The following is a 25,005-nucleotide window of genomic DNA, read 5'->3' on the forward strand; positions in this document are numbered from 1 at the left end:
CTTACATATGCTCTTGCATTCTTTAATGCTGCTTTGCACTTTTAGGTGCATTTGTCATACCTATATTAAACTTGCTTTCACTGAAACCATTTCATCTACTGTATAACTCTTTGTTGTGTTACTCTTTAAACTTTTCCTTTAAGATTTAGATTGAAATAACTCATTTATATATATATAATTTCAGGTAGATATCTGGTTTGTGGCAACCTTAAAGGTTGTCACAAATTCTATTTTAAGAACAAAGTCATAACAAAGGAACTTGATGACTGGGCAACAGTGTCTACCATCATGTTTAATTCACTTAACCCATTAACAGCCACTGTCCCATTTGTGGGACGCAACTTTTAATGAAAATAAAAATAATGGAAATGCAGAAAACTGGATTACAGGCAGCACAGTAGTTTGAAACTGATCTATAATCACGGCATTTATTGTCAGATGGCGTTGAAATACAAAAAGTTAGGACACAAAGCATTTACAAGTTTTTTGTTTTCAAGCATGTGTGTGTGTCATAAGAATGATAAGTGTATAAAAGTTTCTCTGTTTTTTCAAACACTATAAGGGCTCTAGAAATATATTCTAGAATAGTTGCTTTTTGTGATTCAACTAAAAGGGTAAGCCACCTACACTATTATTTATTGTAAATTTGTTATTTATGTTGATGTCCCATTTTTAGGACATTGGCTGAAAATAACATCAGCAAGCACGTGGATGTTTCTCGAGTCAAAACGAAATTTTGTGGTTTACCTTTGTAAAAATATTACACAACAAAGCCATGAGCGGTGGAAAGTACACTGTTAGAAAATATTTAACTACAAAAGAGATAGACGAAATGTTTGCAGATCCTGCATTTTGGGAAGACATGGATAACGACGATGTTGATGTTCCAATCATTCCTCCAGATCCTGATGAGCTAACTGAAACAGAGAATTTTGAAGAAAATAATCTTGAAGGAGAAGAAGTGGAAGATGTTGCAGGTACCCTAGAGTTATTTACACCTATAAATGATGATGAATCTGAATTGAGCAGCGATGATGATGCACTGGCTGTAAAAAAACGTAAGCTGTGTAAAGTGACGAACTTCCGTGTAATGAAGATACATTAGGAAGCTTTTCAAGCCTATCAGAATCTCGCAATAAATACAAAAAATCAATTTCTCAAACAGTTGCAAAAACAAGTCACGTAAAAGGAAAAACACCAGAGTGGACAAAGAATCAAATATAGTACACTGAGACGAACAGTTTATCCCAAAATAATTTTGAAAATGTTACATCTCTGTTATATGGTAAAACAGCAGTTGAAATTTTTGAAGAGTTTTCCTCTCAAGGCATTATTGATCATATAGTACAGCAAAGCACATTGTACGCACAAAAAAAAAAAAAAAAGACCAAATTTTTCGCTTAGTGCCGATGAATTGAGAAGTTTTATTGGGGTTCTATTGTTTAGTGGTTATCACAAACTTCCTCAAGAGGATATGTATTGGGAACAAGCCCCGGATGCTGGTATACCTTTAGTAGATTAGCAGAGGCATATGATGCAAGAAAGCAAGCTTATTCAGCATCAGCCAAAAAAAAAAAAAAAAAAAAAAAACAACCACTACTCCCATTTCACCCCTCAATTCGTTCGAAATACCTGTCCAGCTGAGCCTTAAATTTGTTTAGGCTATCAACTTCAACAACAAGCGATGGAAGTCTATTCCACAAACCAACTGCCCGCTGGCTAAAGGCGAATTTCCGCACATCTATCCGACATCCGTCCTTCCTCAATTTGAATTTATGCCCTCTCAGGTGATTATTCTGAGCAAGAGGAAGAATCCCATCGGCATTGAGCATGCTCAAGCCATTCAAAGCCTTGTACACCTCTATCAGATCACCTCGGCGATGCCTAGTCTCCAGGCTCTGTAATTTGCAAAACTTAAGCCTTTCTTCGTAAGAGCAACCCTTTGTTCCATTCACTAATCTTGTTGCCCTTCTCTGTACTCGTTCCATCAGCTCTACATCCTTCTTGAAATGAGGCCTCCAGACCTGTATACAGTACTCAAGGTGTGGCCTGACCAATGCCTTATACAAGGGAATAATCACATCCCTGTCCCTGCTAGAAAAATTCCTGTATATCATTGACAAGACACCATGAGCTACCCTTGCAGCTCGTCTGCACTGCTCAGAGAACTTCATATCTGCCTGCACAATTACCCCCAGGTCCTTTTCATTCTCTACCACTGTCAGCGTAGTACCACAGAGTTGATACGTTGATCTGGGGTTACTGTTTCCCATATGTAGTACTTTACATTTGTCAATGTTAAACTTCATTTGCCACCTCTCAGCCCATCTGCTCAACCTTTCCAGATCCTGTTGCAGCAGCATAGTATCAGTAGTGTCCTTAACAACCCTGCCAACCTTTGTATCGTCTGCAAACTTGGACATTAAGCCTGATACACCATCATCAATATCATTTATAAATACAGAAAACAACAATGGACCCAACACTGAACCCTGAGGAACTCCACTAATAACATTAGTCCACGTCGAGCAGTGTCCATTGATTACCACTCTCTGTCTTCTGCCATTCAACCATCCCTTTATCCATAGCAGCAATTTGCCTCGAATGCCACACTTCTCCAATTTGTGCAGCAGTCTTCCATGCGCAACAGTATCAAAAGCCTTTCTAAGATCCAAATATATAATATCAAAGTTATTCCCTGCATCCAGTTCTTTTGTGACTACATCATAGTATCCAATCAAATTGGTCAGACAAGACCTGCCCTTAACAAACCCATGCTGTGTCTGAGCTATAACTGAATTCTTGTCCAGATGATCCTGCAGTGCTTCTTTAACCAGTGCCTCCATTAATTTTCCTGGAACCGAAGTTAAACTAACAGGTCTATAATTACTTGTGTCAGCCTTTGATCTTCCTTTGTGAATTGGGGTTACATTTGCACATCTCCAGTCCATGGGTACCTCCCCTGAGTCCAAAGAAGCTCTCATAATTATGGCTAGGGGTTTGCTTACTTCCTTTGCTGCCTCCTTTAATATAACTGGATAGATCCCATCCACCCCGGGTGCCTTTTTTATGTTTATCCTCAACAATTTCTCCTCCACTTTCCTCTCAGTTATTAGAAAATCATCTAGCTCACTGCCAATGTTTACTTCACCTACGACATTCCCCTTCCTGAATAACTCCTCATGTGTGAATGTAGATGCAAAATACTCGTTTAGATTGTTAGCCACCTGAGCTGGATCCTCAACTGTTGAACCATCAACATCCAGTGGACCAATCTGATTCATCCCTTTCCTTCTTGAGTTTAAATAGGTAAAGAACTCTTTTCTGTTTTTCTTTGCATCCTTTGCCAAGGATTTCTCATAATCTGCCTTTGCCTGCCTAATCTCCTTTGTGACTTGGTTACAGACCAACTTATATCTATCATAGGCTTCCACGTCACCCATTAATTTGTATGTATCCCATGCATTTTTCTTCTCTGCCATATGTCTCATTAGTTCATCTGACAACCATTTAGGCCTGAACCTTGAACAATATTTCTTGGTTGGTATGTAAAGCCTGGTAGCTTCCAAGATTAGTTCCTTGAATGCTTCCCATTTTGAATTTGCTGTTGGTAACATCATCAGTTGGTCCCACTGTATAGAATTTAAATACTGTCTCAGACCATCATAGTCGCCTTTACGAAAGCAAAAACCCTTCCCTTTACCTCTGATGGTAGTTACCTCCTTGAGTAAATCCCACTTCAGCACACTGTGATCACTGCCACCCAGTGGTTCATTTATCTGCAGATTCCTAATGCATGAAGAATCACTACTGATAATCAGATCAAGAGTATTGCTCCCTCTTGTTGCCTCACGAACATGCTGGTGTAGAAAACAATCATCCAATAAATCCACAAAAGCCTTGCTAGTGTGTGAGTGACCAACCCACAAATTCCAGTCAATATCTGGGAAATTAAAATCCCCCATTATAAGACTCTCTGATTTACTGGCCCATTCTATTTCCCTGTACAGTGTCTTATTATACTCATCAGAGTCATTAGGCCTATAGCACACTCCTACTCTCAATTTTGATTTACCTATGCTTATGTCACACCAAACTGACTCAACACTGCACTGTCCAGCGATGTCAACTGGCTTCACTTCCTTGGATTTTATGTGTTTTTTAACTAATAGCATAACCCCTCCTCCCTTCCTATCCTGTCTATCCTTTCTGTAGACGTTGTACTCCCCAAATTCCAGTTCTGCATTCCTTATATCTGTGTGACACCACGTCTCTGATATCCCAACAATATCTGCCTTTGATGTTTTGAGTAATACCTCAAATTCATCAAATTTATTTACTAAACTCCTAGCATTAGTGTACACGCAAGTATACATGCACCTGTTTCTATTCTTAGCTACCCTAACACAACCCATGTGTTTACTTGTACCGCAATGACTTCCAGCAGTCTCTGAAATATCCTGCATCTTGTTTTTCAGGCTTCTGCTCATTCCAATAGAAGCAGTGCAAGAATCTCTTTCACCTCTGCCAGTGGCTACTGTTAATCCATTAGTCTTTGTCTCCCCCCAAGCTAGCAGTTTTCCGACCCACCTAACACTGCCTCGATAGCATCAGCAAATATTCTTGCACCCTTTCTATTTAAGTGTATCCCATCCCTGTAGAAGCAATCTCTCCTGTTAACAAGTACAGTCCAGGCTGAAAAAAATTCTACCCCTTCAGCCTTGCACAATCTTTCCAGGGCTGAATTGATCGACAAGGCTCTCATCATATACTCCCTCCTATCGTGTCTGGGCAGAATTGCAGACACTTTCAAATTCAACCCTACTTCACGGCTTTTTTTCAACAGTGACCTGTACTTGTTAAGTAATTCCGCTGGTCTCCTACTCTTAATATCATTAGTGCCAACGTGTACAACTATATCACCTTTTGTGCCCTTAAAAGATGATATCTGCTCTACAACGTCATCAACCTTTGCCCCTGGCAGACATACCCTGGTCCTGTTCCACCTATCCTTTTTACAAAGCATGTTCCCCGTTTCCCTGACAATTGAGTCACCAACAACTACTAGTTCCTGTTGGACCAGCGCATTCTGCCTTGGGGGCTGCCTCTGTGTTGCAAGATGACCAAGTCCAAGCTCTGGTGTTGATGTGGGCAGCTGAGAGCTTGATGGGCCCCTCAATTTATTTCCTTCGAGGGCATCCACCCTGTCCTTCAAGGTCTCATATAGGCCCATAACAACGCCGAGTTGTCGCCTAATTTCCTTGCACTCCTTGCATCGTGCACACACAAAGACATCCCCCATGGCAGTATCATGTCCCGTACCCGATTGCTCCGCAAACATCAAGCAAACAGTGCATCTTAAAAGGCCGTGAGTCAGGGGGCAACCGCCCCCCTCAGTTCTCCCCTGAGTCACAGCACTCCCATTAGCTTGAGCCTTTTGCTTTGCTGCTCTGGTCAGAGTCATGATTTCGATTTAAATGTCAATAAAATTACAATTTCAGAACAAAATTAAAACCTTAAACTTGTATCTTAACACAGTTATAACGCTATATTTATTTTTCGGTATCGAGTGTTATCTACGAGTTCCCTTTATATAACTTCCGTATCAAGTATGTATTAATTATTTGTTACGTTTGTACTCTAAGTCGTTATATATATATAGTTAAAAGTACAATTTAATTGACAATGAAGTTTAACAAGATTAATAGATGTACTGATTAATTGACAATATTATATTATGCACTATACTATACAAAGCTAATGCTATCGAATTCCGGATATGCTGTATCGCGCTTCAGTAACGAGTGTTATCTACGAAATCCCTTTATATAACTTCTGTATCAAGTTATGTATTAATTATTTATTTTTACTAATTATTTATGTTCCGTAACCTAAGTGGTTATATGTATAGTTAAAATTACAATTTAATTGCCAATGAAGTTCGACAAGATTAATAGATTTTACTGATTAATTTTCACGTAACAATGGCGGCCGTTTATGAACGGTAAACACGTGGATTTGGTACCCTTTCCGATACTAAGTAATACCTACAAAAATCTCTATCTAAGTTATTTTAACTTTAAGTACCGTAAATAGGAATATAAAGCTACTCTAGAAATAAGTTAATATGTCAATTTAAACTAATAAAGCAGAAAATAAATCAGAAAAAAACTTCTCTATTCCAAGAGCGGCAGAAAGGCACGTCCGCACAGGAAACCCTCGACCTCAGACATATATACCTCAGTATATATGTCGACCTCAGTATACAATGCGATGCCAAGAAGACGATTCAAAGAAATATAAAAGTATCTCCATTTAGTGGACAATTCACACCTTGATATAAACAACAAAATGTTCAAAGTAGAACCATATTTTGATATGGTTTTTAAAATTAAAAAAAAAAAAAAACTTTTTAAAATTTGGCGTAATTCACGCCCATTTATCAATAGATAAAATGATGATTCAATATTATGGACGACATTCTGCAAAAATGTTTATGCATGGAAAACCAATCAAATTTGGTTACAAACACTGGTGTTTGTGTAGTTCAAGCGGTTATTATATAATTTTGAAACATATTGTGGCAAAATTGAGAAAATGGAGGGACCGTTGGGAGTTCGAGTTATTACAAACCTAATTTCATCAATACATGCTGGCCAATATGAAAAATATGAACTGTTTTTCGACAATTTCTTCACCAGCCATGAAATAATGTGCCACCTTAGAGAGCTGAGAATGAAAGCAACTGGAACAGTCCAAGAAAGCCGAACACAAAAGTGTCCTTTGAGTTCTAGCAAGCAAAGGGAAAAAGAGAAGGATCGGGGCTATTTTGATTATAGATTCGACCAATCAAATAAAGTACTTGTGCTAAAACGGAATGATAATAAACTGGTTTCACTTGCCAATAATTACAGTTGCATTGAGCCATTAGGACAAACTAGACGTTACTCCCGTAAAGACAGAAAGCAAATTCAAATTCCTATACCAAAGGTCATACAAGAATATAATTCACATATGGGTGGAGTGGACATGTTAGATACGCAAGTTTCACTTTATAGAATCAGAATTCGTTCAAAAAAATGGTGGTGACCATTATCCACACAACTCCTAGATATATGCACTGTCAACACTTGGAGATTGTATCAACAACAAATTCTCAAGAAAATGTATCGCTTCTGGATGTACGCAGGAAAGGAGTGTTGGCTTATCTTTTTAAAACAACTTCTTATGCTTCAAGGACGGGTCCACAAAAGTATAAACTTCTAGGTGGACGAATGAGCTTGGATGTGAGATTTGATGGCAATGGACATTTGGCAGTTCCAATAACGACACAAAACAGAGCCTTTGTAACAAATGTGATGTACCCCTACATGACATATGTTTTGTTTCCTTTCATCAAAATGACTTTTTTATTATTATTATATGTTTGATAATTAGTTAGCGTAAAATACCATTGTTTGATTTTGAATAAATTTTTTTTTTTTTTTTTATTTGTCTAATTTCCTAAATATTTCTTATTCTCAGCCAAGTCCCAAAAATGGGACATTTTTTTTCTGTAACCAGGGAGTTTTTGAATAAAAATTTTTTACAGTCTTAATTTGAACGCTTTTAGCTGATATTAAGCGAGAAAATGGCGTTTTTCTTTTAAATTCAATTATGGCTGGTAATGGGTTAACAGCCCTTGGATTCGAATACCAAAAGGTCAGTTGTCAGTCTGATGGGTGTTGTAATGATTTTCCCATTGTGGCTCAAAGGCTGATACCCACGTGGAGTGATCAGAGACTTTAATTTAAAAACATACTGCAGCAACAATGTACTACATAAAAGAAAAAGATATAGCTCATTTGCTTCAAATTAGAGGCTTTGACAAGAGACATAAATTGTTCCAGCAGCAGTCTGGATAGCCTATTGATGGGATGGATCTAACCACGAAAGTGCATTATCATTAGCAGAAATGATAGTGCACTGGGAACCATAACTAGGTTTAGGACAAACAAGAGCCCTTTAGAAAAAAGGTCTTGAGCTTCAGGCTGCATATCACTATATACTTTCTAGCAACGACTGACAAATTGTTTTAAGTTAAACTTTATTTAAATAAATAAAGAGATATACACATAAGTACAATACTAAAACAAATATAAAATAAAAGTGTTAATAGTAATAAAATACATAAAAGTGTAAAATATATAAGTAAAAAGCAATAAAGTAGTGTAGCTTTTGGGGTGAAATGCCCCTTCATCAGCAGTCAGTGAATGGTATACTGAGTATACAAATATATACACTGGTGTTCAAAGAAAGTACATCACCTAGGAATTTCATATTTCTAACTATTTCATGATGGTATGTTACATTAATGACTAGCATCACAAATAGAAATATAAACAAAAGATATTTATTACTAGTTAAGGCAAAGCTAAGTAATATTTGACTGGTGCGCTCCAATTATTCCAAAATGAGCATTTGCAACCTTTATACAACAGTTTTGGTAAACACAACAATTATGGCTGAAATGTTATCAGAAGTCCTCAATTTGTTTCAGGTTTATCATTTTAAATGGAAAAAAAAATGAAAAGGTCACCAGGTGCAAACTAATATTTAGTTGAACTGCCTCTGGACCTGATGACAGCAGCACACCGTTGAGGCATTGACAAGGTTAATTTCTGAAGATAATCAACTGATAGTTCGTGGTTCCAAACACGAATTATGGCTTCCTGAAGTTCACAAAGGGTCTTTGGTTTCTTTCTGGCAACTGCAGATTCTACACATTGCCAACAGTTATCTAGAGGATTCAGGTCCGGGCTGTTTCCTGGCCAGCTAAGAGTTGTAATGGACCGTTCTTCTAACCATTTTTCCAACTTTAACAAATGTAAACACATTACTGTCAAATCTCTAATGCAGAAATGAAGCTAAAGATGCTTGTCAAACAAGCATCCCGAAAGATGCTTGTTTGTTTGTTTCGGGATTTATTAGGCACATCGGCAACTATGGCCATAGTGCACCGCTGAAAGATGCAGTTACTTGGCAAGGTCTCTAATGGTTGGCAGCAATTTGCCTTACAATATAGACAGGTATCCATTGGCATTTACGGAACCTTTTATAAACTGCAGGTGACCTACTCTACAATACAAAATGCACCCTCCACATCATTTGGCTGGTAGGGAATTTCACTGTAGACACCATACAGTCTGGATGTTATTCTTCACCACGTCTACGGCAAATCATTTGTCTCCCATCACAGCCATGCATGTTGAATTTCTTCTCATCCAATAAAATAACCGACTTCCACTGCTCAGGGGTCCATGTGACGTGCTCCTTACACCAAACTAATCGGGCCTTTTTCATTGTTTGTGTTGTTTGTGTGAGGAAGGGCTTCTTCTTAGGACAATGGCTACAAGTACATTCTTGAAGAGACATCTTCTGACTGTTACTGCACTTGCTACCACTCCTGTATGTTCTTCCCATTCTCTTTTCAGCTCAGATGAAGAAGTTTCACAGTTTTTAAGGCATAAGTGCTTCAAAACATGGTCCTGTTTTGACGTAGAGACTTGTTTGCATCCAGTTCCTTTTTTCCCATCAGCAGAACCAGTATTCTTGAGTTTGGAAAGAAATTTACTCACTCAACTGATTACAAGACACTATAAGCAATATGACGGGAAGAACATTCTTCCTCACATAAAGCAACAATAGCACTCTTCCTTCGTGGCGTCAACTGCACATAACTCGCCATCCTGACACAAGCAAGGAATGCCTGCAACTCTTGAAGAGCGTGCTTATATAGCTGACACTAACACCTGATGCAATATTACATCATCACCTACACGTGTCTATCTTATCTGATGCAATCTGTAAGAAATATTGCCACATACTTACATTATTCAGACGACAATTACAGTTTTAAGGGGTGATGCGCTTTCTTTGAGCACCAGTGTATATCCATTGTGTAAAATAACAGAAGCAGACTGGAAATGATCATGAATCACAACACTGGTGATGGTAAGCACTGGAGATAAAAGATCGTGTTTCAGAACATGAGGTGGCTCTCTGCACTGCTAACTTTGAACACTTTGCTGTTGCGAAACATTTATTGGGTGGAACAACATAACCCTTATCCCTGACATGACATTGAAACAGTCTATTATTCACGTGACTACAGCCAGTGCTCATGGCTTGAAGCACTGCACATAGTCAGCTGTAACAGGGGAGTATGCATGCACCCCCATTATGGTGTCTGCCCTATTGCAGTACAATGCTCATTGTACTGACCTATTGCAGTACAATGAGCATTGTCATTCCTTATGCATGCGTAATATTGTGTTACTGGCACTGAAGTTGTGATTCATGATAATGCCCAGCTACTTCTGTTATTTTACCCAATGTATGTATGACACACACACACCACACAGTATGCAATCACCAACTGCTGATGAAGGGACACCAACTGCTGATGAAGGGCAGAAAGCTAATCCATTTTATTCCTTTTTACTTATATATTTTAAGCCTTTATGTATTTTATTGCTATTAATGCTTTTATTTTATATGCTTTAGTATTTTTTTATGTATATATATCTCTTTAATTATTTTAATAAAGTTTAACTTAAACCAGTTTGTCGGTCATTGCCAGAAAGTATATAGTGAGACAAGAGTCCATTAGAGCTAGAGTAGAGTTCAGCAATCTGCACCCCAAGAAGTTCAGCAATCTGCACCCCAAGAAGTTGATAAAAGGGCACAAAGGATGCAAAAAGGGCACATACAATTTATCCATAGCTGACAAATGTTATAGAAATGTCAGCTTCTTGCCAAATATAAATCCTAAGAATTTGAGTTCTGCTACCACTGGGATATTGTTTTGCCCACGTCTTAATTCTTGAGTCAGGTTGACCTACATAACTTAACTTTGGTCTTGGAGTGATCAATTGCTTTTTACAGATGCCTTTTAATAACACTCAAACATTACATGAATGACAAAATATCATAAAAACATGAACGTAGAGAGTATTGTTTACTGCTGGTGGAAATTGTTCTGTGATAGAGTTTATTTTTTATAGAAAACAATGTAGCACTTGGAATGGATCCTCCTGGGACTCCCTATTCTTGGTAAAATAATCAAGAGTGAATAGATTCTAAACTAAATTGAAATTGGTGATTTGAAAGAAATTTTTAATCAAAACAGGATATCACTCCAAAACAAAAGTTCCAGAGGCCTCGCAATATGCCAAATTACCAAGCTGTGTCATATGCTTTTCTGATATCAAATAAAACTGCTACCAGATACTCAGATTTTATAAAAGCATCAAACATGAACATTACTAATCTAAAAATGTGTTAAACTACACATTCGTGTAGTTTAACACATTTTTAAACTACACGAATTCGATCATACACGATTTATAAAGAGGGGAACGATATCTTATATAACACGAACCGAATTCACTTATGCACGATTCGTCTTTGTGTTTACAATAAATGGCAGTCGAATGCGGAATCACCCCAACTGAATACAACACGATAGGAATGAAGAGAAGATTCTGAAAATGTATTTATGTTTTTTATATCAGTAAAGGGGAAACACATTTCACCATAATAACGTAAAAACCAACACAATTCCAGCTATCGGTATAATCACAAATGCAATTAGATCGAGTTTACTACCAGTTTATAACAGATTCCACTAGCAGAAACGCAACTGGAAATTGTTTTATGGTAGTAACCCCTAGAAATGTGCTTTAGTAAAATGTGAGGTGTTAATAGTGTATCTCTGTCTTTACGCTGTTGTTTATTCAGGGCATGCCTTTGTTTATGTGTATCAAGCGTGCCTCCTCGTTTTGTAATTGTGCTTTATTCCCCAAAAATGAGTAAAATACTGTACTTAAAAGGTGTGAAAAGGAAGCGTCGTGGTGAAGACACTGCAGATTCAGAGAGAAAAAGAAAAGCAATATCGATTAACAGAGGCGGACTGAGTCAAAAATTCTTACACGGGAAAATTAATAATGGCCTCGTATTATGGTTTATGGCCAAAATCACACTGGCCTCCAGCCCATCTGGGTTTCCCCGGTAAGGCTTATGGCTAGTCCGCCTCTGTCAATAGAAGAAAAATATGAAATTGTGAAATGCGTTGAGCAAAATGAAAGACCATGTGATATTGCACGTGCTACAGACCTAAATGAGGCAACGCCAAGAATTTCAAAGAATACAGAGAACATAAAAACAACTTTCATAGCAGGAACAACTCAAAGTGTAATTAAAATCCATTAGATTAAGACACAAAGAATTGGAAGAGATGGAACGGTTGTCATCTGTTTGGATAGAAAAATCAAACAAAAAGCAAGTTTGCTTACGATAGAAGTAAAAGCATTAGCAATATTTTATTACGTAATAGTCGTAATAAAATTTTATTATGACAATTTATTGTGTTTGGTAATGTTTTGGTTACAAATGTGTGTTCAATCTTGGGTGGTCGGCACCTAACCCTATATTTCCCATATAGCCTGTTGTTTGTATTTCACGATTCTGCATTGCATGAGGGTTTCTAGGAACACATCGTGCTATACGAGGACTGACTGTACCACATAAAGCAAGCACTGACCATTCTTTCCAGGATCTTACACAGGCAGATTGTCAGAGCAGTGGGATAAACGTTTGTGGATATTTAGGATCCTTTCCTCGCTTTGGAGGGGGCAAGTTATGTTATTTGGTTTTTAGGAGCATTAGCAACTAAGGCCATATTGCTCCAGGAATATGCGGTGGTCATTCCCTGACCTTTCCGCATCCTCCATATTTGGTGGTCACGGGCTCGAACCCCGGTCTCCACGGTCTAATCAAGAAGTGTGCTATGCACTGCCACTCCTGCTCACCTGGCTACGGAGGCGCTGGAAGGGCAATGACAATTGGCTTTTGCCAGGAATCCACATGAGCAGGTCCACCCCCAATTCTGTCTTTGCATATTATAGCGACATTATGTAAGGTGGGGGGGGCAGTCTTCATTTGCTTTTAGACATGTCTCCTGCACCCAAAGACACCAGCTTTAGTGTCTATAAAAGAGTGCCTTGATGTAATCAACGTTCCACCAGCACCCACAATAACTCCATTGTACGAATTTGGCCATTATTTCGGCTTTGTGGATATGTCAGATTGCTTCCGAAATGCCGACGACTTAGTTTTTTCAGTCTTGGATTTATCTTTGTTTGGGAAAGAAGGGATACTGTCCTGTGTCCATTTCTTCCTTGTCAAAGAGTTAAAAGACAATCATCTGGTACCTCTTTTACCTTCTGGGTCTTTAAGAGCATAGACTATTGCAGTTGATATTCGATTGACAGCTGTCACACCCTGATCTTTCAATTCAGAGAAGATTTCTTTTTCACAGACATGAAGATGATCCCACTCTGAAACAATAACATGTGAAGATTTCAGTAATAGGTATTCTCCCTCCCCATCGATGTGGCTCTCAATTTGCTGGGAATGTTTTGAACATGAACTGTCAATGCAAACAATTCTAATATTTTCTGGATGAAGAAGGGTGACCTTTTCCCGATTGCCTGCTCTCTGTTGGAATAGAGAATGGGGAAAAGCAGTGTCACGGATGGTGGTATATCCTCAGTTCTAGGTCTTTTTACAAAAGTGCTGTCTATATCATCTACTTGATTAGATAGGAGTCTTGTTGGGATACAAGGAGGATTTAAATTACTTGTACAAGAAAAATAATATTTCTGATGCTCTAAGTATCTTACCCTCCATGGAGCCCTATGAAGGGACACCCACTCGAAAACTAGCAGGTACTATGTATGGCATTTGCGATGCCAAGTTCACTTAGGGCTTCATACCCACATTTCCAATAAGTCTCTTTAATAATTTCTAATAACTCTGTCCCTTGATCAAGGACAAGGAGACCTAATGAAATGTAGTTGACCCTGGCAGTAAAACCCACCTGCCAACTGATCCCAGTCAGGTCATCCCAGAGGGGATGTCCTGTCTTGTCAAAGCAGGAGCCAGAGTGGTGTGTTAGGGCTAGGCCCCTATCAAACCCAGATCTGTAGTACTTTACATTTGTCTACACATGGGAAACAGCAACCCCAGAGCAACGTATCAACTCTGTGGTACTACACTGACAGTGGTAGAGAATGAAAGGGACTTGGGGGTGGTTGTGCAGGCAGATATGAAGTTCTCTGAGCAGTGCATACAGGCTGCAAGAGTAGCTCATGGTGTCTTGTCAATGATATATAGGAATTTTTCCAGCAGGGATAAGGAGGTGATTATTCCATTGTACAAGGCAATGGTCAGGCCACACCTAGAGTACTGTATACAGGTCTGGAGGCCTCATTTCAAGAAGGATGTAGAGCTGCTGGAACGAGTACATAGAAGAGCAACAAGATTAGTGAATGGAACAAAGGGGTGCTCTTACGAAGAAAAGCATAAGTTTTGCAAATTACAGTGTCTGGAGCCTAGGCACCAGCGAGGTGATCTGATAGAGGTGTATAAAGCCTTGAATGGTTTAAGCATGCTCAATGCTGATGGGATTCTTCCTCTAGCTCAGAAAAATCACCTGAGAGGGCATAAATTCAAATTGAAGAAAGACAGATGTAGGATAGACGTGCGGAAATTTGCCTTTAGCCAGCGGGTGGTTGGTTGGTGGAACAGACTTCCATCCCTTGTGGTGGAGGTTGATAGCCTAAATAAGTTTAAGGCTCAGCTGGACAGGTATTTTGAACGAACAAAGGGGTGAAGTGGAAGTGGGTTTTTTTTTTTTTTTTTTTTTTTGGCTGATGCTACATAAGCTTGCTTTCTTGCATCAAATGCCTCTACTAATGCTAATGCTAATACCCAGCAGTTCTTCTCTAGTGGCAGAATCATCGAAAACCATACGAATAAAAACGAGCAACTGAGCTGTATCACTGACATCTGTAGATTCATCCAGTTATAAAGAAAAGGACACATAGTTAGCAATAAGAGCACGCAATTGTTCGCCCACATTTTTACTCATTTTTTCTATGCATCACATCACAGTATTTCGAGATAATTGCGGATACTTTTAATTTCATTTCTGTTCTTAAAATTTTGAAAAAGTGAATCTGTTATTTCTAATAATGCATCTTTGATGAATTGACCATCAGTAAATGATTTGCATTTTTTTGCTAGAAGATGACTCAATTTAAATGATGCTACAGCTACTGCTTTAGATTGTAAATTAGGTGACATGAATTTATTTTTTCTAAAGTCACTATTCGGCGGAAATTCGATTGGTATTTACCATGGAGTGTGTTGAAGTGCCTTTCTAAATTTCCTTTTTTGGGTATAGCCACAGAAGCATTGCAAATCAAACAGCAACATTGTTCTTTCACCATTACAAAAAAGTATTCTAGTTCCCACTCATGACGAAAATGATATGCTTTACTCTTTTTAGTAGTATTCATTTTAAATCAAAAGGTATTAAATTAACATATAAGTACTGTCCGGTTATTAAATCAGCTCCCTTTTACCGATTAAAACACTAAGTTGCGCAAACTGGAAAAATATTCTGTCTGAACAGCTAATGTAGGGTAACCGATGAAGAGGATTCCCGAATGAGGAAATTGTTTCCAAAATAACCGGACAAGCACACCACCGTTTGTTGCTCTGTTTGGTTATACCCTTATAAAAATTAGTTTTGAATGTCTTTGTAAAACTGGAGATCACGACCATAAAATAATAAAAACAATTTGCACTTGCTGGTTTATTGGGCTTTTCTGTTAGTGCAATCTAATTATAAACAGGTAATAAACTCAATCTTATTGCATTTGCAATAATACTGACAGCTGGAATTCTGTGTTATTTTATGTTATTATGGTGAAATGTGTTTCTCCTTCAATCAGGCAAAAAAAAAAAAAAAAAAATTTTTTTTAAAATCTGCTCTTCATTCCTATTTTTCAAGCTTTATAAAAAGAAAAAAATAATAAATAAATAAAATAACGTAGCGACACCAGCTGTGCAATGTAAAGTTTTGGTAGAATACCTGACCGTGCAATTCGAAGGATGCCTGTATATTTAAAATTCGTCGTGATTGACCGAAATTAAAGCCGTGATCGACTCGTTGGCCATCCCGATCTACAGCATCAGCTGGGGTATCTAATGCCATTCCACGTCCAATACATAAGGGTCCCATCTGGTTTGTTCTTCTCTTCTTTGCATTTATATATGTGAAGAATTCCTCATCCCCAGTCTTTGCTCTCCTTGCCAGCAATTTCTTACATTCTGCCTTTGCCAGCCTAACCTTTTCTGTGGCACTATTACAGATCACTTTGCAGCCATTATAGGCTTCCATACTTTTTATAGCTCTAACTTTTGCAATCAGTCTTTTTCTAGTCCATGCAATCTTTCTCAAGTAAGCTGGCAATTTCATTATTCATACAACTTGGAATTGTCCTTGTGGAGTACTTTTCAAATGTATATATGCATTCGAGGCTTCTGTGATTAATGTTTTAAAGGTATACCATAATTCAATTGTATTCACTCTCTGTGAGATATCTACCCAGTTAATAGAGGCCATGTAGTATCTTAACCCACTGTAATTTCCTTTCCTGAAATTGTAACCCATTCTTTTGCCTTTAACTACTGCTACCTTTAAGTACTTGCATGTATACCAATGCTAGAAGTATAGTACATAAATTTGATGAATTTGAAGTGTTGGTCAAGACATCAAAGGCGGATATTGTTGGGATAGCAGAGATGTGGTGTCACACAGATATAAGGAATGCAGAACTGGAATTTGGGGAGTACAATGTGTACAGAAAGGATAGTCAGGATAGAAAGGGAGGAGGTGTTATGCTGTTAATTAAGAAAAACATAAAATCAAAAGAAGTGCATCCAGTTGATATAGATGAACAGTGCACTGTTGAGTCAGTTTCGTGTGACATAAGCACTGCGAAAGCAAAAATAAAAGTGTGCGTTATAGGCCTAATGACTTGAATGAATAAAATGAACAATTGTACAGAGAAAGAGAGTGGGCTAGTATATCAGAATGTCTTATAATGGGGGATTTTAACTTCCCAGATATTGACTGGAACTTGTGGGTTGGTCACTCACACACTAGTAAGACTTTTGTGGATTTATTGGATGATTGTTTTCTGCAGCAGCATGTTCGAGAGGCAACCAGAGAGGGTAATACTCTTGATCTGGCTATCAGCAGTGATCATTCGTGTATTAAGAATTTGCAGATAAAGGAACTACTAGGTGGCAGTGATCACAGTGTACTGATGTGGGATTTACTTAAAGATATAATTAGAATCAGGGGTAAAGGAAAGGGTTTTTGCTTCCGTAAAGGTGAGTATTAGTATTAGTAATGGCCACATGGTGCAAGAAAGCCTATGACTTATGCTGCACCAGCCAAAAAAAAAAAAAAAAAACTATCCGAACAATACTATGATAAAAAAAAAAATAAATAAATAAATAAATAGATAATAATAATTAATAAAAAAAAAAAAAAAAGGAAATTAAACCTATCATCCTATGCGTTTCCCTTACCCAAAGGTACTATCCAGATGACCTTTGAATTTCGCCAAACTGTTGGCCTCTACCACCCATGAAGGCAACTTATTCCAGTAATTTATAACTCGCTGGCTAAAATAAAACTTCCTGCAGACCAATCTAAACATTTCTCCCCGTAACTTGAATTTATGTCCCCTAGTTCTAGCATCATTTATAATCTTGAAAATTTTGTCCTCATTCATTTTACTGATACCTCTCAGAGCCTTAAACAAATCAATCAAATCTCCTCTAAGGTGTCTAGTTTCCAAACTCTGCAACCCGCATATTCTAAGTCTTTCTTCATAAGGATGCCCTTTTGCTGTCTCACCAGGTGAGTTACCCATCTTTACACCCTTTCAAGAAGCTCGATGTCTTTCTTTAGGTGCGGTCTCCATACTTGAACACAGTATTCAAAGTGTGGTCTAAGAAAAGCCTTATATAATGGGATTATCACATCCCCTATTTCTACTCGCAAAAGTTCGATAGATCATCGATAGGACACCATAGGCCTTCCTTGCAACCTGTTTACAATGCTCAGAGAATTTCATGTCTGACCATATCGTAACACCAAAGTCCCTTTCCTCCAGTACTGGGTTTAGATGAACTCCACCAAGTGAATAAGTAATTCTGGGATTACTGTTTCCCAGGTGTAATACCTTACACTTTGTTGGATTAGCTGCCATTTTTCTGACCATTCCTGAAGTCTATCTAGGTCTCTCTGAAGAAGCTCAGCTTGACAGTGATCATTAACTACTCTACCAATTTTAACATCATCTGCAAATTTAGACATCATGTCCTCTATCCCTTCATCAATGTCGTTTATGAAAATTAAAAACAACAGTGGTCCTAATACTGATCCTTGGGGAACCCAAGGATCAGTATTAGGACCACAGTTTTAATGGAGGCACTGGTTAAAGACGCACTGCAGGATCATTTAGACAAGACTTCAGTTATAGCTCAGACACAGCATGGTTTTGTTAAGGGGAAGTCTTGCCTGACCAACTTGATTGGATACTATGATGCAGTCACAAAAGAACTGGATGCAGGGAATAACTTTGATATTATATACTTGGATCTTAGAAAGGCTTTTGATACTGTTGCACATGGAAGACTGCTACACAAATTGGAGCAGTGTGACATTGGAGGCAAATTGCTGCTATGGATAAAGGGGTGGTTGAGTGGGAGAAGACAGAGAGTGGTAATCAATGGACACTGCTCATCGTGGACTGATGTTATTAGTGGAGTCCCTCAGGGCTCAGTGTTGGGTCCATTATTGTTTTCTGTATTTATAAATGATATTGATGATGGTATATCGGGATTAATGTCCAAGTTTGCAGACGATACAAAGGTTGGCAGGGTTGTCAAGGACACTACTGACACTATGCTTCTGCAACAGGATCTGGAAAGGTTGAGCAGATGGGCTGAGAGGTGGCAAATGAAGTTTAACATTGACAAATGTAAAGTACTACACATGGGAAACAGCAACCCCAGAGCAACGTATCAACTCTATGGTACAACACTGACAGTGGTAGAGAATGAAAGGGACTTGGGGGTGGTTGTGCAGGCAGATATGAAGTTCTCTGAGCAGTGCAGACGGGCTGCAAGAGTAGCTCATGGAGTATTGTCAATGATATACAGGAATTTTTCCAGCAGGGATAAGGAGGTGATTATTCCATTGTATAAGGCGATGGTCAGGCCACACCTAGAGTACTGTATACAGGTCTGGAGGCCTCATTTCAAGAAGGATGTAGAGCTGCTGGAACGAGTACAGAGAAGGGCAACAAGATTAGTGAATGGAACAAAGGGGTGCTCTTACGAAGAAAGGCTTAAGTTTTGCAAATTACAGTGTCTGGAGACTAGGCACCAGCGAGGTGATCTGATAGAGGTGTATAAAGCCTTGAATGGTTTAAGCATGCTCAATGCTGATGGGATTCTTCCTCTAGCTCAGAATAATCACCTGAGAGGGCATAAATTCAAATTGAGGAAAGACAGATGTAGGATAGACGTGCGGAAATTTGCCTTTAGCCAGCGGGTGGTTGGTTGGTGGAACAGACTTCCATCCCTTGTGGTGGAGGTTGATAGCCTAAATAAGTTTAAGGCTCAGCTGGACAGGTATTTTGAACGAACAGAGGGGTGAAGTGGAAGTGGTTTTTTTTTTTTTTTTTTTGGCTGATGCTGCATAAGCTTGCTTTCTTGCATCAAATGCCTCTACTAATGCTAATGCTAACCCCACTTCTTACATCAACCCAATCTGAGGAATAGCCATTTATCACAACCCTCTGCCTCCTGCCCTGAAGTCATCCTTCTATCCATCTAAGGATTTTCCCAGTGATTCCAACCTGTTCCCGCTTATAAAGCAACTGCTCATATGGGACTGAGTCAAAAGCTTTGCTGAAATAAACTTTTGCTCTAAATAAACAATGTCGAAATTATTCCCTAAATCCAGCTCGTGAGTGACCCTTTCGAAATAGCGAACCAGATTTGTTAAACATGATTTTCTCTTTACAAAACCATGCTGAGAATCCTTGAGAATTTCAATTCGATCCAAATGATCCTGAATTCCACCCTTGATCATAGCCTCCATGATTTTCCCTACTACTGAAGTCAGACTGACAGGTCGATAATTTCCAACTTCACTTTTAGAGCCACCCTTATGTATGGGAGATACATTGGCACTTTTCCAATCCAAGGGAATCTCCCCAGTGTCTAGTGATGCTCGCATTATTAGCCTCAATGGTTCAATGCACTCGCTTGCCGCCTCCCTTAAGATTATAGGGTATATTCCATCAACTCCAGGAGCCTTACTGGTCTGTAGGCTCGAAAGTTTTTTCATTAAATAATCTTGCGAAATTTCAATATCATTAATTACATATTTTTTAACTTCGCTCCCACAATTTCCCATTGCCACAAAAGGTTTTTCATTTGTAAATATCGATGCAAAATAACTGTTGAGTTCATCTGCAACGGCAGCTGGTGTATTTAATACTATCCCCTTTCCCTTACGTTTCAGACAGTTTTTAAATTCTGTACAGAGAGATCAACTGACGATGTTACCAACAGCAAATTCTAAGTGGGAAGCATTAGCATTAGCATTAGCATTAGCATTAGTAGAGGCATTTGATGCAAGAAAGCAAGCTTATGCAGCATCAGCCAAAAAAAAAAAAAAAAAAGTAACATAAATAAATAAAAATAACCACTTCCACTTCACCCCTCTGTTCGTTCGAAATACCTGTCCAGCTGAGCCTTAAACTTATTTAGGCTATCAACTTCCACGACAAGGGATGGAAGTCTGTTCCACCCACCAACCACCCGCTGACTAAAGGCAAATTTCCGCACATCTATCCTACATGTCTTTCCTCAATTTGAATTTATGCCCTCTCAGGTGATTTTTCTGAGCTAGAGGAAGAATCCCATCAGCATTGAGCATGCTCAAACCATTCAAGGCTTTGTACACCTCTATCAGATCACCCCGCTGGTGCCTAGTTTCCAGACACTGTAATTTGCAAAACTTAAGCCTTTCTTCGTAAGAGAACCCCTTTGTCCCATTCACCAATCTAGTTGCCCTTCTCTGTACTCGTTCCAGCAGCTCTACATCCTTCCTGAAATGAGGCCTCCAGGCCTGTATACAGTACTCTAGGTGTGGCCTGACCATTGCCTTATACAAGGGAATAATCACCTCCTTATCCCTGCTAGAAAAATTTCTATATATCATTGACAATACACCATGAGCTACTCTTGCAGCTCGTCTGCACTGCTCAGAGAACTTCATATCTGCCTGCACCACCACCCCCAGGTCCCTTTCATTCTCTACCACTGTCAGTGTAGTACCACAGAGTTGATACATTGCTCTGGGGTTGCTGTTTCCCATATGTAGTACTTTACATTTGTCAATGTTAAACTTCATTTGCCACCTCGAAGCCCATCTGCTCAACCTTTCCAAATCCTGTTGCAGCAGCATAGTGTCAGTAGTGTCCTTGACAACCCTGCCAACCTTTGTATCGTCTGCAAACTTGGACATTAAGCCTGATATACCATCATCAATATCATTTATAAATACAGAAAACAATAAAGGCCCCAATACTGAACCCTGAGGGACTCCACTAATAACATTAGTCCACGATGAGCAGTGTCCATTGATTACCACTCTCTGTCTTCTCCCCCTCAACCACCCCTTTATCCATAGCAGCAACTTGCCTCCAATGCCACACTGCTCCAATTTGTGCAGCAGTCTTCCATGTGCAACAGTATCAAAAGCCTTTCTAAGATCCAAGTATATAATATCAAAGTTATTCCCTGCATCCAGTTCTTTTGTGACTGCATCATAGTATCCAATCAAATTGGTCAGGCAAGACTTCCCCTTAACAAAACCATGCTGTGTCCTAGCTATAACTGAAGTCTTGTCCAGATGATCCTGCAGTGCTTCTTTCACCAGTGCCTCCATTAATTTTCCGGGAACAGAAGTTAAACTCACAGGTCTATAATTACTTGTGTCAGCCTTTGATCCCCCTTTGTGAATTGGGGTCACATTTGCACATCTCCAGTCAATGGGTACCTCCCCTGAGTCCAAGGAAGCTCTCATAATTATGGCTAAGGGTTTGCTTACCTCCTTTGCTGCCTCCTTTAATATAACTGGATAGATCCCATCCACCCCAGGTGCCTTTCTTGTGTTTATCTTCAACAATTTCTCCTCCACTTTGCTCTCAGTTATTACAAGATTCTCTAGCTTACTGCTAGAGTTGAATACACCTCTGGCATTCCCCTCGCTGAATAACTCCTCATGTGTGAATGTCGATGCAAAATATTCATTTAGTTTGTTAGCTACCCGAGCAGGGTCATCAACAGTTGACCCATCGATCTCAAGTGGACCAATCTGATTCATCCCCTTCCTTCTAGAGTTTACATAAGTAAAGAACTCTTTGCTGTTTTTCTTCGCATCCCTTGCCAAGGATCTCTCGTAATCTGCCTTCGCCTGCCTAACCTCCTTTGTAACTTGGTTACAGATCAACTTGTATCTATCATAGGCATCCGTGTCACGTGTTAATTTGTATGTATCCCATGCATTTTTCTTCTCTGCCATATGCCTCATTAGTTCATCTGACAACCATTTAGGCCTAAACCTTGAACAATATTTCTTAGTTGGTATGTAAAGCCTAGTAGCTTCCACGATAAGTTCTTTGAATGCTTCCCATTTTGAATTTGCTGTTGGCAATATCATCAGTTGATCCCACTGTATAGAATTTAAATACTGTCTCAGTCCATTGTAGTCGCCTTTACGAAAGCAATACCCCTTCCCTTTACCCCTAATGGTAGTTACCTCTTTGAGTAACTCCCACTTCAGCACACTGTGATCACTGCCACCAAGTGGTTCATTTATCTGCAGATTCTGAATGCATGAAGAATCACTACTGATAATCAAATCAAGAGTATTACTCCCTCTAGTTGCCTCCCGAACATGCTGATGTAGAAAACAATCATCCAATAAATCCACAAAAGCCTTGCTACTGTGTGAGTGACCAGCCCCCAAATTCCAGTCAATATCTGGGAAATTAAAATCCCCCATTATAAGACTCTCTGATTTACTGGCCCACTCTATTTCTCCGAACAGTTTCTTATTATACTCATCAGAGTCATTAGGCCTATAGCACACTCCTACTCTCAATTTTGATCTCCCAATGCTTATGTCACACCAAACTGACTCGACACTGCACTGTCCAGCGATGTCGACTGGCTTCACTTCCTTGGATTTTATGTGTTTCTTAATTAATAGCATAACCCCTCCTCCCTTCCTATCCTGTCTATCCTTTCTGTACACATTGTACTCCCCAAATTCCAGTTCTGCATTTCTTATATCTGTGTGACACCACGTCTCTGAAATCCCCACAATATCTGCCTTTGATGTTTTGAGCAATACCTCAAATTCATCAAATTTATTTACTAAACTCCTAGCATTGGTGTACACACAAGTATACATGCACCTGTTCTTTTTCTTAGCTACCCTAACACAACCCATGTGTTTACTTGTACCCCAATGATTCCCAGCAGTCTCTGAAATATCCTGCATCTTATTTTCCAGGCTGCGGCTCATTCCAATAGAAGCAGTGCAAGAATCACTTTCACCTCTGCCAGTGGCTACTGTTAATCTATTAGTCCTTGTATCCCCCCAATCTAGCAGTTTTCCGACCCACCTAACATTGCCTCGATAGCATCAGCAAATATTCTTGCACCCTTTCTATTTAAGTGTATCCCATCCCTGTAGAAGCAGTCTCTCCTGTTAACAAGTACAGACCAGGCTGAAAAAAATTCTACCCCTTGAGCCCTGCACAATCTTTCCAGGGCCGAATTGATTGACAGGGCTCTCATCATATACTCCCTCCTATCGTGTCTGGGCAGAATTGCAGACACTTTCAATTTCAACCCTAAGCATTCAAGGAATTAATCGTGGAAGCTACTAAAAAAGTTTCATACCTATTAAGAAATATTGTTCAAGGTTTAGGCCTAAATGGTTATCAAATGAACTAATGAGACTTGTGACAGAGAAGCCTATGGCAGATATAAGCTAGTCTGTAATCAGGTCACAAAGGAGGTTAGGCAGGCGAAGGCAGATTACGAGAAATCTTTGGCAAAAAAAAAAAAAAAAAAATGCTAAGAAAAACAGCAAGGATTTCTTTTCTTATATAAACACTAAAAGGAAGGGGATGAATCTGATTGGTCTACTTGATATCTGTGGTTCCTGTTGATGATCCTGCTCAGAAAACAAACTGAATGAATATTTTGCATCTACATTCGCACATGAGGAGTTATTAAGGCTGGAAAATGGCAGAAGGTTATCAAATTGTAGCAGGGTGCTTAATGATTTTGTAATAACTGAGAGCAAAGTGGAGGAGAAATTGTTGAAGTTAAACATAAGAAAGGCACCTGGGGTGGATGGGATCTATCCAGTTACATTAGAGGAGGCAGCAAAGCAACTAAGCAAATCCTTAGCCATAATTATGAGAGCATCCTTGGACTCATGGGAGGTCCCCACAGACTGGAGATGTGCAAATGTATCCCCAATTCACAAAGGGGGAACAAAGGGTGACACGGGTAATTACAGACCAGTTAGTTTAACTTCTGTTCCAGGTAAAATAATGGAGTCACTGGTAAAGATGCATTGCAAGATCAACTAGACAAGACTGCAGCAATAAATCACACACAGCATTGGTTTGTTAAGGGATAGTCTTGTTTGACAAATTTGATAACATATGATTTGGTTACAAAGGCACTGGATGAAAAAAATCATTTGATATCATATACTTGGATTTCAGGAAAGCTTCTGACACTGTTGCACATGGAAGACTACTGTACAAATTGGAGGAGAATGGTATTAAGAGCAAGCTGCTACAATGGATAAAAGGGTGGTTGAGTGGGAGAAATCAGAGCGTGGTAATCAATGGATGCTGGTCTTCGTGGAATAATGTTATTAGTGGAGTCCCACAGGGTTCGGCGTTGGGCCCACTGTATATTTATCAATTA

At 39.0% G+C, this 25,005-nt stretch overlaps 1 protein-coding gene across 5 annotated transcripts in view; it reads right to left on the bottom strand.

Moving 5' to 3' along the window:
- The window catches only part of LOC150085655 (catenin alpha-like), a 499,984-nt gene that overhangs the window by 63,780 nt on the left and 411,199 nt on the right, over nt 1-25,005 (bottom strand). The gene's annotated exons all lie outside the window — the stretch shown is intronic.

This window comes from Mastigoproctus giganteus, chromosome 5 (assembly GCF_048544385.1).
Source record: "Mastigoproctus giganteus isolate SK-2022 chromosome 5, ASM4854438v1, whole genome shotgun sequence".
NCBI classification, from domain to species: domain Eukaryota; kingdom Metazoa; phylum Arthropoda; class Arachnida; order Uropygi; family Thelyphonidae; genus Mastigoproctus; species Mastigoproctus giganteus.